Consider the following 11,794-nt stretch of genomic DNA (forward strand, 5'->3'; position numbering starts at 1 on the left):
ACAACGCTTGAATTTTTTTAGTTTCCCTCTGTTTCTTCCTCTCCGTCGACGATGCACCGCCCCCGATCGACACCGTCGCCCCCACGCTGTCGCCGCACCCGACGCGCCGCCCCGGACGCACCGCCCCCGATGCGCCGCCTACGTACGCCGTCCCCCGTCGTGCCACCCACCATCCCCGACGCGCCACCCACTGCCCATGTTGCGCGCCCCCTCCCTCGAGCTCGCACGCCGTCGCCGTCGTCGCCCCGCTATGAGCCCCTGCCGCCATGGCTACCCTCACACACACATATTTTCTTATTTTCCGTTTTTTAGTTTTTTTAAGTTTTAGTTATAGAAATGTTAGATGAATTTTAGATATAGAAATGTTAGTTAGATGAATTTTGACATTTTCTTTCACTAGATGATTAGATGTATATAGGAAAAAGTTAAGGAATTTGATACTTTTAGTTATAGAAATGTTAGATGAATTTTAGATATATAAATGTTAATTAGTAATGTTATATTTTTAGTTTTTATACATGGACGATGCCCGGCCCGCATCCTCGCCGTCGACCCATCCGCGACGACGTCCTGCTTCAGAGGAGCCATGTCCGGGACTGGGCTTCGTCGGGCTAGCACTGGGAGGTGCTACCTTCAGGGGCGCGCCGCTTGGTGAGGAACCCGGCCCCGGGCCCCGTCGTCGACCCAGAGCTCATTTGGTGGCGTGCGCATGGGCCACTTTCAGTGCGGAGGGAGCCAGCCCTACCGAAGGTGGTACATCGCCGTGTCAGGGAGGAGGACGGGCACGTCTGTCGCTACATGGCTGCTATGGAAGTCAGCTTCTCCAATACCTGGCAGGTTCTTCGGGGATATCACCCGAGCTATGATCCTGTGATGGTTCCTTCTCTTTGGGTGTCCATCGCCGGTGCCTCAGGAACCGTGAGTGAACTAGATTATTCGATAGTATTCGATCTATATTAGCAAGCTAGCTAGTGATGTATTCGATAATATTCAAGACGATGTATTCGAGATTATATATATTATTCGATAATATTCGAGACGATGTATTCGAGATTATATTCGATGATGCATATTATCTACTATGATTCAGTTTTATCTTTCAAGATGCATATATATTATCTACTATTATTCGAGATGCATATCAATTATCTACTATTATTTGATATGCGTACTAAATTGTTTTATATTTCTTCTGGATTAGTTAAATAAAAGCTATGGCGGACAATACCGGCAGAGAAGGAGAAGAGGCCTTGTTCGAGATCATACGCTCCCCTAGACGGTCGGATGATCAGAATGAAGAAGATGATGGCTCCCAATATCTGAACAATACCAGGGAGGGTGATATGATATTCGATGAAGACGACCGAATTGATGAAGTCCAGAACTATGATGATCCTGAAATAGCAAATACCGGCGAGGTATATTTATAGAAACAGGCATCTGGTCATCATTTAAATGATTTTGTATATATATACATGTTTTAAATGATTTTATTTATATATATATTAACGAATCGATCTTTCTTCTTTCAGCCGTCCGGATCGAGCAAATATTCTACAGGCACCAGGACAGTGTGACGCCCGGCCAAAAAGTTGAAGGATGGCGTAAAGTACAACATCGATGCCATCAAATCTAATGGCGAACAAAGCGCGCCTAAGAAGAATGCAGACAAGTTCACTCGTCAGTGCAGAGTTCTTGTGAAGGACCAAATCCCGATCTCCATGCAAGAATGGAAAAAGGCAGCAAAGGAACATCCAGATCTTACTTTTGTCGATGATAGAGCAAAAGATCTGCTTTGGGAATCTCTCATGTCACATTTCACCCTACCAAATCATTTAACAGATGTAGAAAGTCAAAGACGCTGCTCTTAGGAAGATGGCAATTGCATTAAACACCCACAAGAAAACTATATGGGCCAAGTACGTCGAAGGAGGAAAGAAAACTCCAGAATTCAAGGGAACACTTGAGAAGCAAAGAGATCACTGGGCCGATTTCATGAAATTCAAGGAATCGGAATTAGCTTAGGAACGGTCGAGAATAAACAAGATCAATGCCGCGAAAAAGGAGCATTTCCATACGCTGGGGCCAGGTGGCTACGCAGTGGCCCGACCTAAGTGGGCTAAGTCTGAGCAACAGATGCTGGATGCAGGGGTCACTCCGGTTACATTGACCTGGACAGAAAGGTGCAAGACTTGGTTCTATGCCCATGGGGGGCGTTGGATCCAAAGACAGGCCAGGTTTTGAAGAAGGCAAGTCTTAAAGGAGCCGACGACAAGTTACTTATTGCAATAGAAGACGCTCGTACGAGGGTGTTCACGCCCAATAGAGAGAACGATGAGCTTACGCATGCCCTGGGAAATCCTGAACACCCGGGAAGAACACGAGGCAAACGCGTTGTTCCATGGTATGAAGGGGTTTGCGGACTGGAACACTGACTACAGAAGCCGTGCGAGAAGGAAGATGGAGGAGGAGAAGAAGAGGAAGATGGAGGAGGAGCAAAGGAAGCAGGAAGCAGAACGCCTTAAAGGCCTAGAATGAGCTCACGCGCAGTTGGCACTCCAATTCCAGCGGTAGAAGCAGTAGATCGACTCACTTAGCCAAGAAAGGGGGTCTCAGCAGCGGCAGCGGCTAGCGGATGATCCAACATTGGATAGGACCGTCTAATCCATGCCGAGAAGCAGCGTGGGTTCCGCCCCGGGCGAGGCACTGCTGGATAGATACCCCCTATGAATGACATCATGGAGAACACTAATTGTGAGATACACTTAAAAATGAAGAACATATCCATGAAGGTGGCGGACGCCGTTGCTTATACAAATCCCTCTGAAGCAACCTTCCATTGCAACCCGATTCCAGCTGGCTGTGCTCATGTCGTGGTTGATGAAGTGGTGGACCAATATTCGAGCCTAGAGCTTGACATTCCTAGAGGTGACGAGGAGCACACACTGGGAGAGGCCATACATCGTATCATCCTAAGGAGAAAGGATTGCATCATCTTTCCAAGGCCACCGACACCGCGTCAGCCGACTCCTCCTTGAAGTCCGCCACCGCGTCAGCAGACTCCCGCTCCTCCAAGTCATCAGCCACCGCCTTAACTCCTTCAAGTCCGCCAACGCGTCAGGCCACTCCTCCTCCTCCAAGTCCGGCACCGCGTCAGGCCACTCCTCCTACTCCAAGTCCGGCACCGTGTCAGACCACTCCTCCTCCAAGTCAGCCACGTCAGCCGTCTCCGCCGCCTCAGCAACAGCCGAAGAGAGCCGTCGTAGTTATGGTGCATAGTGGTACAGGTCAAGGTACAGGATCAGGTACAGGAAGCAAGCGATTTCAATATGGTCCAAGCAGCGTCGCACCTCTTCTGAAGAGGCCTTACGACCTACCTCCGGAAGAAAACGGGGCCGAAGTGCAAACCCAATTGGATGCCCATTTTGGACCAAAACTGCCACCGCTACCAAAGGAGAAAGTGCCTGAGCATGTCGTTGACCACTTTATTTGTATGGCTGAAGCACCAGCTCCCAAGCTTGTTGACTCAGACTATGAGCACCCAATCATGAAGGCACATCGAGCACAACAAAACAAGGAGTCGAGCTCGAGCCAAGTAGCTGCCAAAAAAGCAGGAAAACTGTTCCCCAGCTGGGAGAACAGGCGGTGCAATCGATCCCCCCGCTAATTGTACCAACACATGCGAGTACCGGCGCCGGTCAGCTCGTAATAACTGACGAGCATAGAAGGCAGGTTGTAGAGCTCGGTATCACTATTTATCAACTCCTAAAGATCGAGCCCATGGATACGCCTAGAGAGGAGGAGATAAAACGAAATATGCCCACAGCGAACGTTTGGTCAAACCCAAGGAGGTCAAGAAGGTCTCAACGAGAATGTATGAATTGCATGAATGGTACATGAAAACTGCCAAGACTACCAATCGAGAGTCCCTCATGGTGAAATTCAAGGAAGAGCATTACTTCAATGCGATAGCTCTGTATGTTGAGTTTTCAGAACTATTTCAGTTATTCAATCAAGACGCACTCGACAAATCTATCGTCAGTTGCTATTGCCTGTAAGTGATTTTTTTCTGTAATTTAAGTCTCAAGCTAGCTAGCTGTAGTGCTCATTGATCATTACCTGTAATTATCCTCACTATATTCTTTTCTATGGTATTATGCAGGATGAAGATCTGTGAAATGAAAAAAGCTAGACCCAAATACCATTAATCAAGATGGACATATGAATGGTATCGAGAAGACGTAGAGAAAAACATGCTAGAGTTCTTGAAGCGCCCCAATACCAATCGAGATATACTACTTCCTTACAACTTCGTGTGAGTCACACTGTCTTGTACTACAAATTCTGTTTTTGCTTACTAGCTAGATGTTAATAAGTGTATAGGGTTTCAGGTAGTTGATGAGTGTTATGCACATGCTCTCTTAACTTATACATGCAAACGTGAGCGTATGCAGTTTCCACTGGATCTTGTTAGTCATTCAAGTTGAAGAAGGAAAAATTGAAGTACTGGACTCACTACTTAAAAAAGCTAGTGACTACGAAATCATGAAGGGGATAGTCAACTGGTAATTTCATTCATTATTGAACTATATGTCGGCCTCTTTAGTTCGTCATTTTCCGATATCAACTAATTAATAACTCCTTTATTCAATTTCTTGCCGGCAGGCAGGGCTTGGCAAAATTTCATCAAAGAGGTTCCAGGCGAATGGAAACAAAAGTTGTATTAGCATCGACCCAAGGTAAGTAATTAAGTAGTACTAGCTATGTACCACCTCTTTAATTCTAGTTTCAATACCATTAATTATCATGTTTGATTAGTTATTATCTGATTTAATTCTATTGTCGTAAAAGCCATGAGGCAGGCGCCGGGGACTGATTTATGTGCATACTACGTTTGCGAGAACATTCACATGATGGCGTCTGAAAGGACCAAACTGCTAGAAAACTATGGGTACGTTTGCCAAAACACTATTCACAATTTTTACATCATTATATATATCTAATCACACAACTAATACATGCATATTGATCTCCTTCTTAAAAGTTCAATGAGGTGCAGGATAAGCTCCTACCAACGGATCGCGTATGAGCAATTTAAGAGGAAATAGCGGGATTTTTGCTCGACCAGGTCATAGATCCCAAAGGAGAATACCATTACCCGCTACCACAGTAATGCCTCCATGTAGGAGAAATTGTATATACCAAATTATATATATACATGTGTATGTGTGAATGGTGGTGCGAGACATTCGATGATATATATATATATATATATATATATAATCGGTTCTACGAGAAATTCTGTTTATATATATGCATAGCGTGTACAATATGTAGTATCGTAAAATACCAGCAAATGAAAAATAACTAAATGGAAAACACAAAATTAAAGGAAAAATAAATCATAAACCCCAAACCCCCTAAACCTTTTAGTACCGATTGGTGTTACCAACCGGTACTAAAGGTCTCGCCGCCCTCGGCGCTGGCTCGTGCCACGTGGTGGCCCTTTAGTGGCGGTTCGTGCTGAACCGGTACTAAAGTGGGGACCTTTAGTCCCCACCCTTTTGTGCCGGTTACAGAACCGACACTAAAGGGCCTTACGAACCGGTGCTATAGCCCGATTCTGCACTAGTGGTTGCCAGCTGAATTTGTTGAGACAACAAAAAACTACTGACTATGAACAAGTATACATCTAATTCAATTTAAAAGAACTAAATCTCTTTGATGAGTAAAAACTAACAAAAAACATATATATCAAACATGATATTCAAAAATTGTAGCAGGACATAAAACTAATTATGAACATCATAATTTTAATTTTGATACTCTTGGTTGTAGGTCATGAAGAAAACTATGCAGGGGGTTACATTGGTACTCAAGCAAGTTTTTTGGAACCAAAAACATTGCAAATGCTTGTGAACAAGTTTTGTGGGAACAAAAAATAGATAGAAAATCTTACTATCTATTTTGCTTGTAGCCTGTACAGTACCAATATCCAGGAGCGATGTTTGATCCTAGCCTTTTTGGAATGCAGAACATCTGAGAAAGTTTTGTGCCAATGTTTTCCCCTCGAAATACGAGCTTCTTTCATCACATCATTTTTCAATGGAGGAAAAAGAAGAACATAATAATGTTTGTGAATGACTCAAACGGCAAGAGGATCGAAGGTAATGAACAATTAGCATCTTTGATATAGGGTTACTTTGAGGGACTGTTCACTCATTTCCCCCTCAGATTCATGACTTGAGAGCCAAGTGTTGACTTGCAACTGGGGCCAAATACACAAATTATGAAAATCCCACCCCCCCCGGTTGCGAGTCGAGGGTTGACTTGCAACTATGGCCTCGAGTTGCAAGTCGAGGCGTGACTTGCGACTCGGGCAACTACAACTGCAAAAAAGCCCCTGGTTGCAAGTCGGGTGTTGACCTACAGATTGGGGCAAATACAAGATTACGAAAAAGCCTTCCCTGGGTGGTGAGTTCAGGGTTGACTTGCAACTAGGGCCTCAAACGGCAAGTTGAGGCTTGACTTGCAACCGAGGCAACTGCACCTGCTAAAAAAGCCCTAGGTGCAACTTGAACACTGGTACAACAACGTGCTATACAAACGGTTTTCGACCCCTTTCTGCGATGGCGTTTGGAACCGTTGCCAAGTGAGTGTGGGCGATAGGGGGGTCCTTCCCACATGACCCAAAAATCGTCGGGGATAGGCCCTCCCGGACACCAAATGAGCTCGCGTGCGATCGGGCGAGGAATCGAAACCCAATCATTTCTGTCGGTATGTACATCCCACATGGTGAATCCTAGAAAACATTTCCATAGGTATGTACATCCCACACGGTGAATCCCAGAAAATCATTTCCATTGGTATGTATATCACACATAGTTCTTTGTGTGGAAATGTTTGTGCAAGGTGGCCTAATGCAAAACGTCGCTGCCGGAAGCCGTGTGTGATTATTGTTGATCGAACACGCCTACTTTCTAGAAACCGTGTCGATTGTTTGAGTTCATCGCCCACGGTGCTATCTGAGTAACCATCTCCAATAGAAAACCCCAATAAGCAGGGTAATTAGCTTATTATTGATAATCCATGTACTAATCAAATTGATATTTCTTATAAAACACGCCAGATATTTCATATCCGTATAAAAGCAACCAAGATTTCATAATCGAATTACATCAGATAGCTTCGGCACTTAGTTACGCCATTACACAACAGCACCAAGTTTCACATGCAACATCAAAACCTTTGGAAAGTAGCATCATACATGGTAAATAGACAGATGAATCCCATCTGGGAAACTGCAGAAGTGGAAGGCAAATATTGAGCCTTCAGTGATGTTGAATGTCCCTGCAACTTTAGGCCAATGGCTATGGATAATTGCCCGCCCAACCTTCGTCCTCTTTAGCAAGACTTCAATATTGTACTGTGGGTGTTGAATGAATACCTTCCTCGCCTCTTGACCATGCAGGTGGTTTGAGAGGTAATCATCGGTGAACTGCTTTGTAAAGTACTGAAAACAAAGATATGCATAAATCGCTGTTATAAATTTTGAAATGGCGAAAGGGGAAAAACAAGGTAGAAGAGTTAATACCATCCTATAGTTGACTAATGTCTTCTTCATTGTGCACACAAAGATCTTGCTGTGATTCGTCGCAAGTTTCTTCATCCTAACAATCTTTCCGAGTTTCTTGACTTGACTGATATTCATGTACATCTCATTTCCCCATATGCAAAATGTGTCGAACAGTGGGTTAAGCCTCTGACAGCAAGACCTACATGTGCAATACCAAATTGTAAGAAACCTAAATATTAGAATGATTCCTACAACTACACAATAATGTGCTATTAGCCAAAGGACCATGCTTGAACAAACATCGATGGTAAACCGCAGTGTCTCCCATTGTTTCCCTGCAACACACATAAGGAAGATCTTGATCAGGTTAACTGAGAGTTGCCATACTATAGGTAGAATATGTATTGAGTACAACCAAATTCGATTGGTGTCACATGCATAACAATACAAAATTGAACCCACTACAAATGAAAATCAAATTGCAGAACTGAACCAAACAGCTAAATGGACAACAGACCAAATGAACCAAAATAGTTAACTGAGCACAACATTACAGAATAGAAACATGTACTAGAAGATAAGACACTTAACAAAACAAAGAATGCTTGAGAACAGTACTACGAAATGTAGCAATTGTTGGGACAAAGTGTTAAGTGAACATTACATTTCGGAGGACCAAACTGTTAACTGAACATCAGATTGCATATTAGCATTACAGAGGAAAAATCGCTAGAAAGCACTGGCGGTGGCCTCGAGATAACATCACAAATTGTATTTTAAAGTAGACAACTATGTGGCGGTGTCGACGGTGGCCTCGAAGACGAGGCGCTCCTCCAAGATCTGGCGGTCGGCACACATGGCAGCCATAGCGACCTTATGCGCGCGTGCGGCCGCATGCTACGGAGCTCCATGTTATACTGCGTGCAAAATGGTTGTGCGCGGCGCTTAATTGGAGGAGGGGGACAGTGATTTCGGCGAAAGGTGTAGCGCCATCGGTCGGGGCATGTGGGACGGGAAAGGAGAAGGATGGTGTGGGTGGGGTGTGAATTACCTAACCATATCGACGAGGCCACGCAGCAAGAAGAAGGGTCGGCGGCGAGAGAGGCCTCTGATGACCCACAAGTATAGGGGATCTATCGTAGTCCTTTCGATAAGTAAGAGTGTCGAACCCAACAAGGAGCAGAAGGAAATGATAAGCGGTTTTCAGCAAGGTATTCTCTGCAAGTACTGAAATAAGTGGTAACAGATAGTTTTGTGATAAGATAAATTGTAACGAGCAGCAAGTAACAAAAGTAAATAAAGTGCAGCAAGGTGGCCCAATCCTTTTTGTAGCAAAGGACAAGCCGGAACAAACTCTTATAATAGGAAAAGCGCTCCCGAGGACACATGGGAATATCGTCAAGCTAGTTTTCATCATGTTCGTATGATTCGCGCTCGACACTTTGATAATTTGATATGTGGGTGGACCGGTGCTTGGGTGCTGTTCTAACTTGAACAAGCATCCCACTTATGATTAACCTCTATTGCAAGCATCCGCAACTACAACAAAAGTATTAAGGTAAACCTAACCTGTAACGCCCCAAGACCGGAGCTTCAGATGCCTTCCAGGGTTTCCGGGTTTCGTTGTGTGTTTGGTTTCGTCTGTTGCATTCATCTTTGCATCGTGTGCATTGCGTCATGTCATCATGCCATCATGTCATTTCTTTTCTTAACTCAACTAAATAAACCGTATGGATCTTCGATCCATTTAAACCGAGGGAATTCACATGGTGATTCTCTTTACAACATATCCTCTCGATATTTAGAGAGCTATAGTAATTATTCCATTTATTTGGAATTAACCATAACACACTTGCAAATATCCCATGCCTTTATTATCTCAATTCTTGGTCTCCAAACTTTGCCCACAAATTCTTTCGTCATTTTCTGGAGCTCCAACAAAAATCCGAACATTTTTGGACCTTCCTAACCCTCACTTCCTATTCACCCCATTTGATTTTAAATCAAATGAGTTTGAATTTAAAACTTTAAAAAATGCCCACTCCATTTTTCTTGGAACATGCGCATTTTTGCGAGTCCGGGAAATTTATTTCCCGTGCCCAAATTCTTCCTCTAACCTTCTCTTCTCTCTTTTCCTTTCTCTTATTTTTCCTTGTTTTTGTTAAGAGAAGAATTAACAAGGAGAGAGGAGCCCAGCCAGGCATCTGGCCACTTGGGCCTCCTAGTAGAAGCCCGCCTAAGGTCCAGCCGCCGGCCTCTCTAGGGCAGCCCCTCCCTCTCTACTGGGCCGGCCCAAGGCCAAAGCCCACCTATTCCTAACCTAACCCTCTCCCTGGCCCGATCCCCATCTCTCTCGTCTCCCCGCTGCATCGCCAGGAGGCCGCAGCATCGCCGGGGACGCCAAGCGCCGCCCTCCTTCCTCTTCTACGCCGGTGCCGTTCATCCTCGTCGCCCCGCAGCATCGCCTGCTTCCTCGTCAAGGCCATGGATGCCTGCAGCCGCCGCCGTCCTGCTGCCATTCAGCTCCGAATCAGGCTGACCTCACCCTGCTCTGCTTCCTCCCACGTCGCCCCTGCCTCGTTGCCTGCTTGCCTCTGTGCCCCTCCATGGAACCCAAGCATCGCCGCCGTGCGCTGCATGCCACTGAAGCTCTCGCTGCCGTCGTGCACAACCTCTGGCCCCTCTTGTCGTTGTCAAGACCCTCCAAATCAGGGAGTACCATGGCCGCCACCGAGACACTTGGATTCACCAAGATCGGCAAGTACCACGACTTACGGCACACGAATGACGACCGCTCCGAATGCCAAGTACCAGGGCATTAAGGACCCGCCAAGTTCATCTACGAACCGTCTCGACTACACACCCAGAGTGCGTTGAGTACCTCTATGGAAGACCTGAACGTCTACGAACCGTGTATAGTGACCATTGCCAAGGACCGTAGAGTGAACGTCTACCCACGCCGTGTTTTTTTGACCAAGTTCGATGACGACCTTCAAAGAACTCGGATTCACCAAGTTCCACTACCGTCGCCTTTGGAAACCTCGGATGCGTCAAGTACCTCTTTAAAATGAACGTGTACCACTACCGGCGAGGACCAATTGTACCACTACTTCTTCTACCATCGCGGAACGACTACTTCCCTCGACGAACTCGAACCGTCCCGTTTGTACACTTTGAAGGTATAACCCGAGACGACGCCCGTGAACGTATGTTGTGTGATGTACGAGATGAACCCCGTGTTTACACCATGCCCGATTTGATCCTTGCACGTTCCTCGTTTCCTTGCCACCGTCATGTGGGACACTCGGTAACCGGGATCACCCCACCATCTTTTGCACGCTCCCGCCACACTTTCTTTTGCACCGACGTCTCAATGAGTTGTCGGAACCGGAACATTGTCGTGGCACCGTTTCGTTCTCGTTGCCGTGGCACCCCTTTTCACTTCCGCCATGATCAAAAATGCTTCATAATGCTCTTGTCAACTTTTAATAAAAATTGCATAAACTTGTTCATGTCATCTGCATCATGATAACAACAATTAAAATGTTTAAAATCGTTGTTTGCATTAAATTGATAAATGCATATGGGGATTTACCGGATTCGTTATTTGTTATGTCCGGCCCCATTTAAATTGTTTAGATGGTGTAGTTTTGTTATGCTTCACCTCTTACCATGTTTAACAACATTTAATATTGTTGGGTACATAATCGGGAGAGAACTAAATAATTGATGTGGTGTTTCGTCAATATGCAACTCTTTGCATATTGAGCTCCACTTAATTTGTAGGATTGTTTGTGCATTTTGCCATTCCATGCTTCATTAAACCGGACATGCATCATAATTGTTTGTGCATCATGCCATGCTTATGTGGTGGTTGTTTACTATGTTGTTTGCTTCTTTCCGGTGTGCTTCTTCGGGTTGTATCCGGTAACGTCGTGTTGTGAGGATTCGTTCGACTACGTCCGTTTGTCTTCTTCATGGACTCGTTCTTCTTCCTTGCGGGATCTCAGGCAAGATGATCATACCCTCGAAATCACTTCTATCTTTGCTTGCTAGTTGCTCGCTCTTTTGCTATGCCTATGCTATGATACCTACCACTTGCTTATCATGCCTCCCATATTGTTGAACCAAGCCTCTAACCCACCTTGTCCTAGCAAACCGTTGTTTGGCTATGTTACCGCTTTGCTCAGCCCCTCTTATAGCGTTGTTAGTTGCAGG

Source organism: Triticum aestivum, chromosome 3A (assembly GCF_018294505.1).
Source record: "Triticum aestivum cultivar Chinese Spring chromosome 3A, IWGSC CS RefSeq v2.1, whole genome shotgun sequence".
Lineage (NCBI taxonomy): Eukaryota > Viridiplantae > Streptophyta > Magnoliopsida > Poales > Poaceae > Triticum > Triticum aestivum.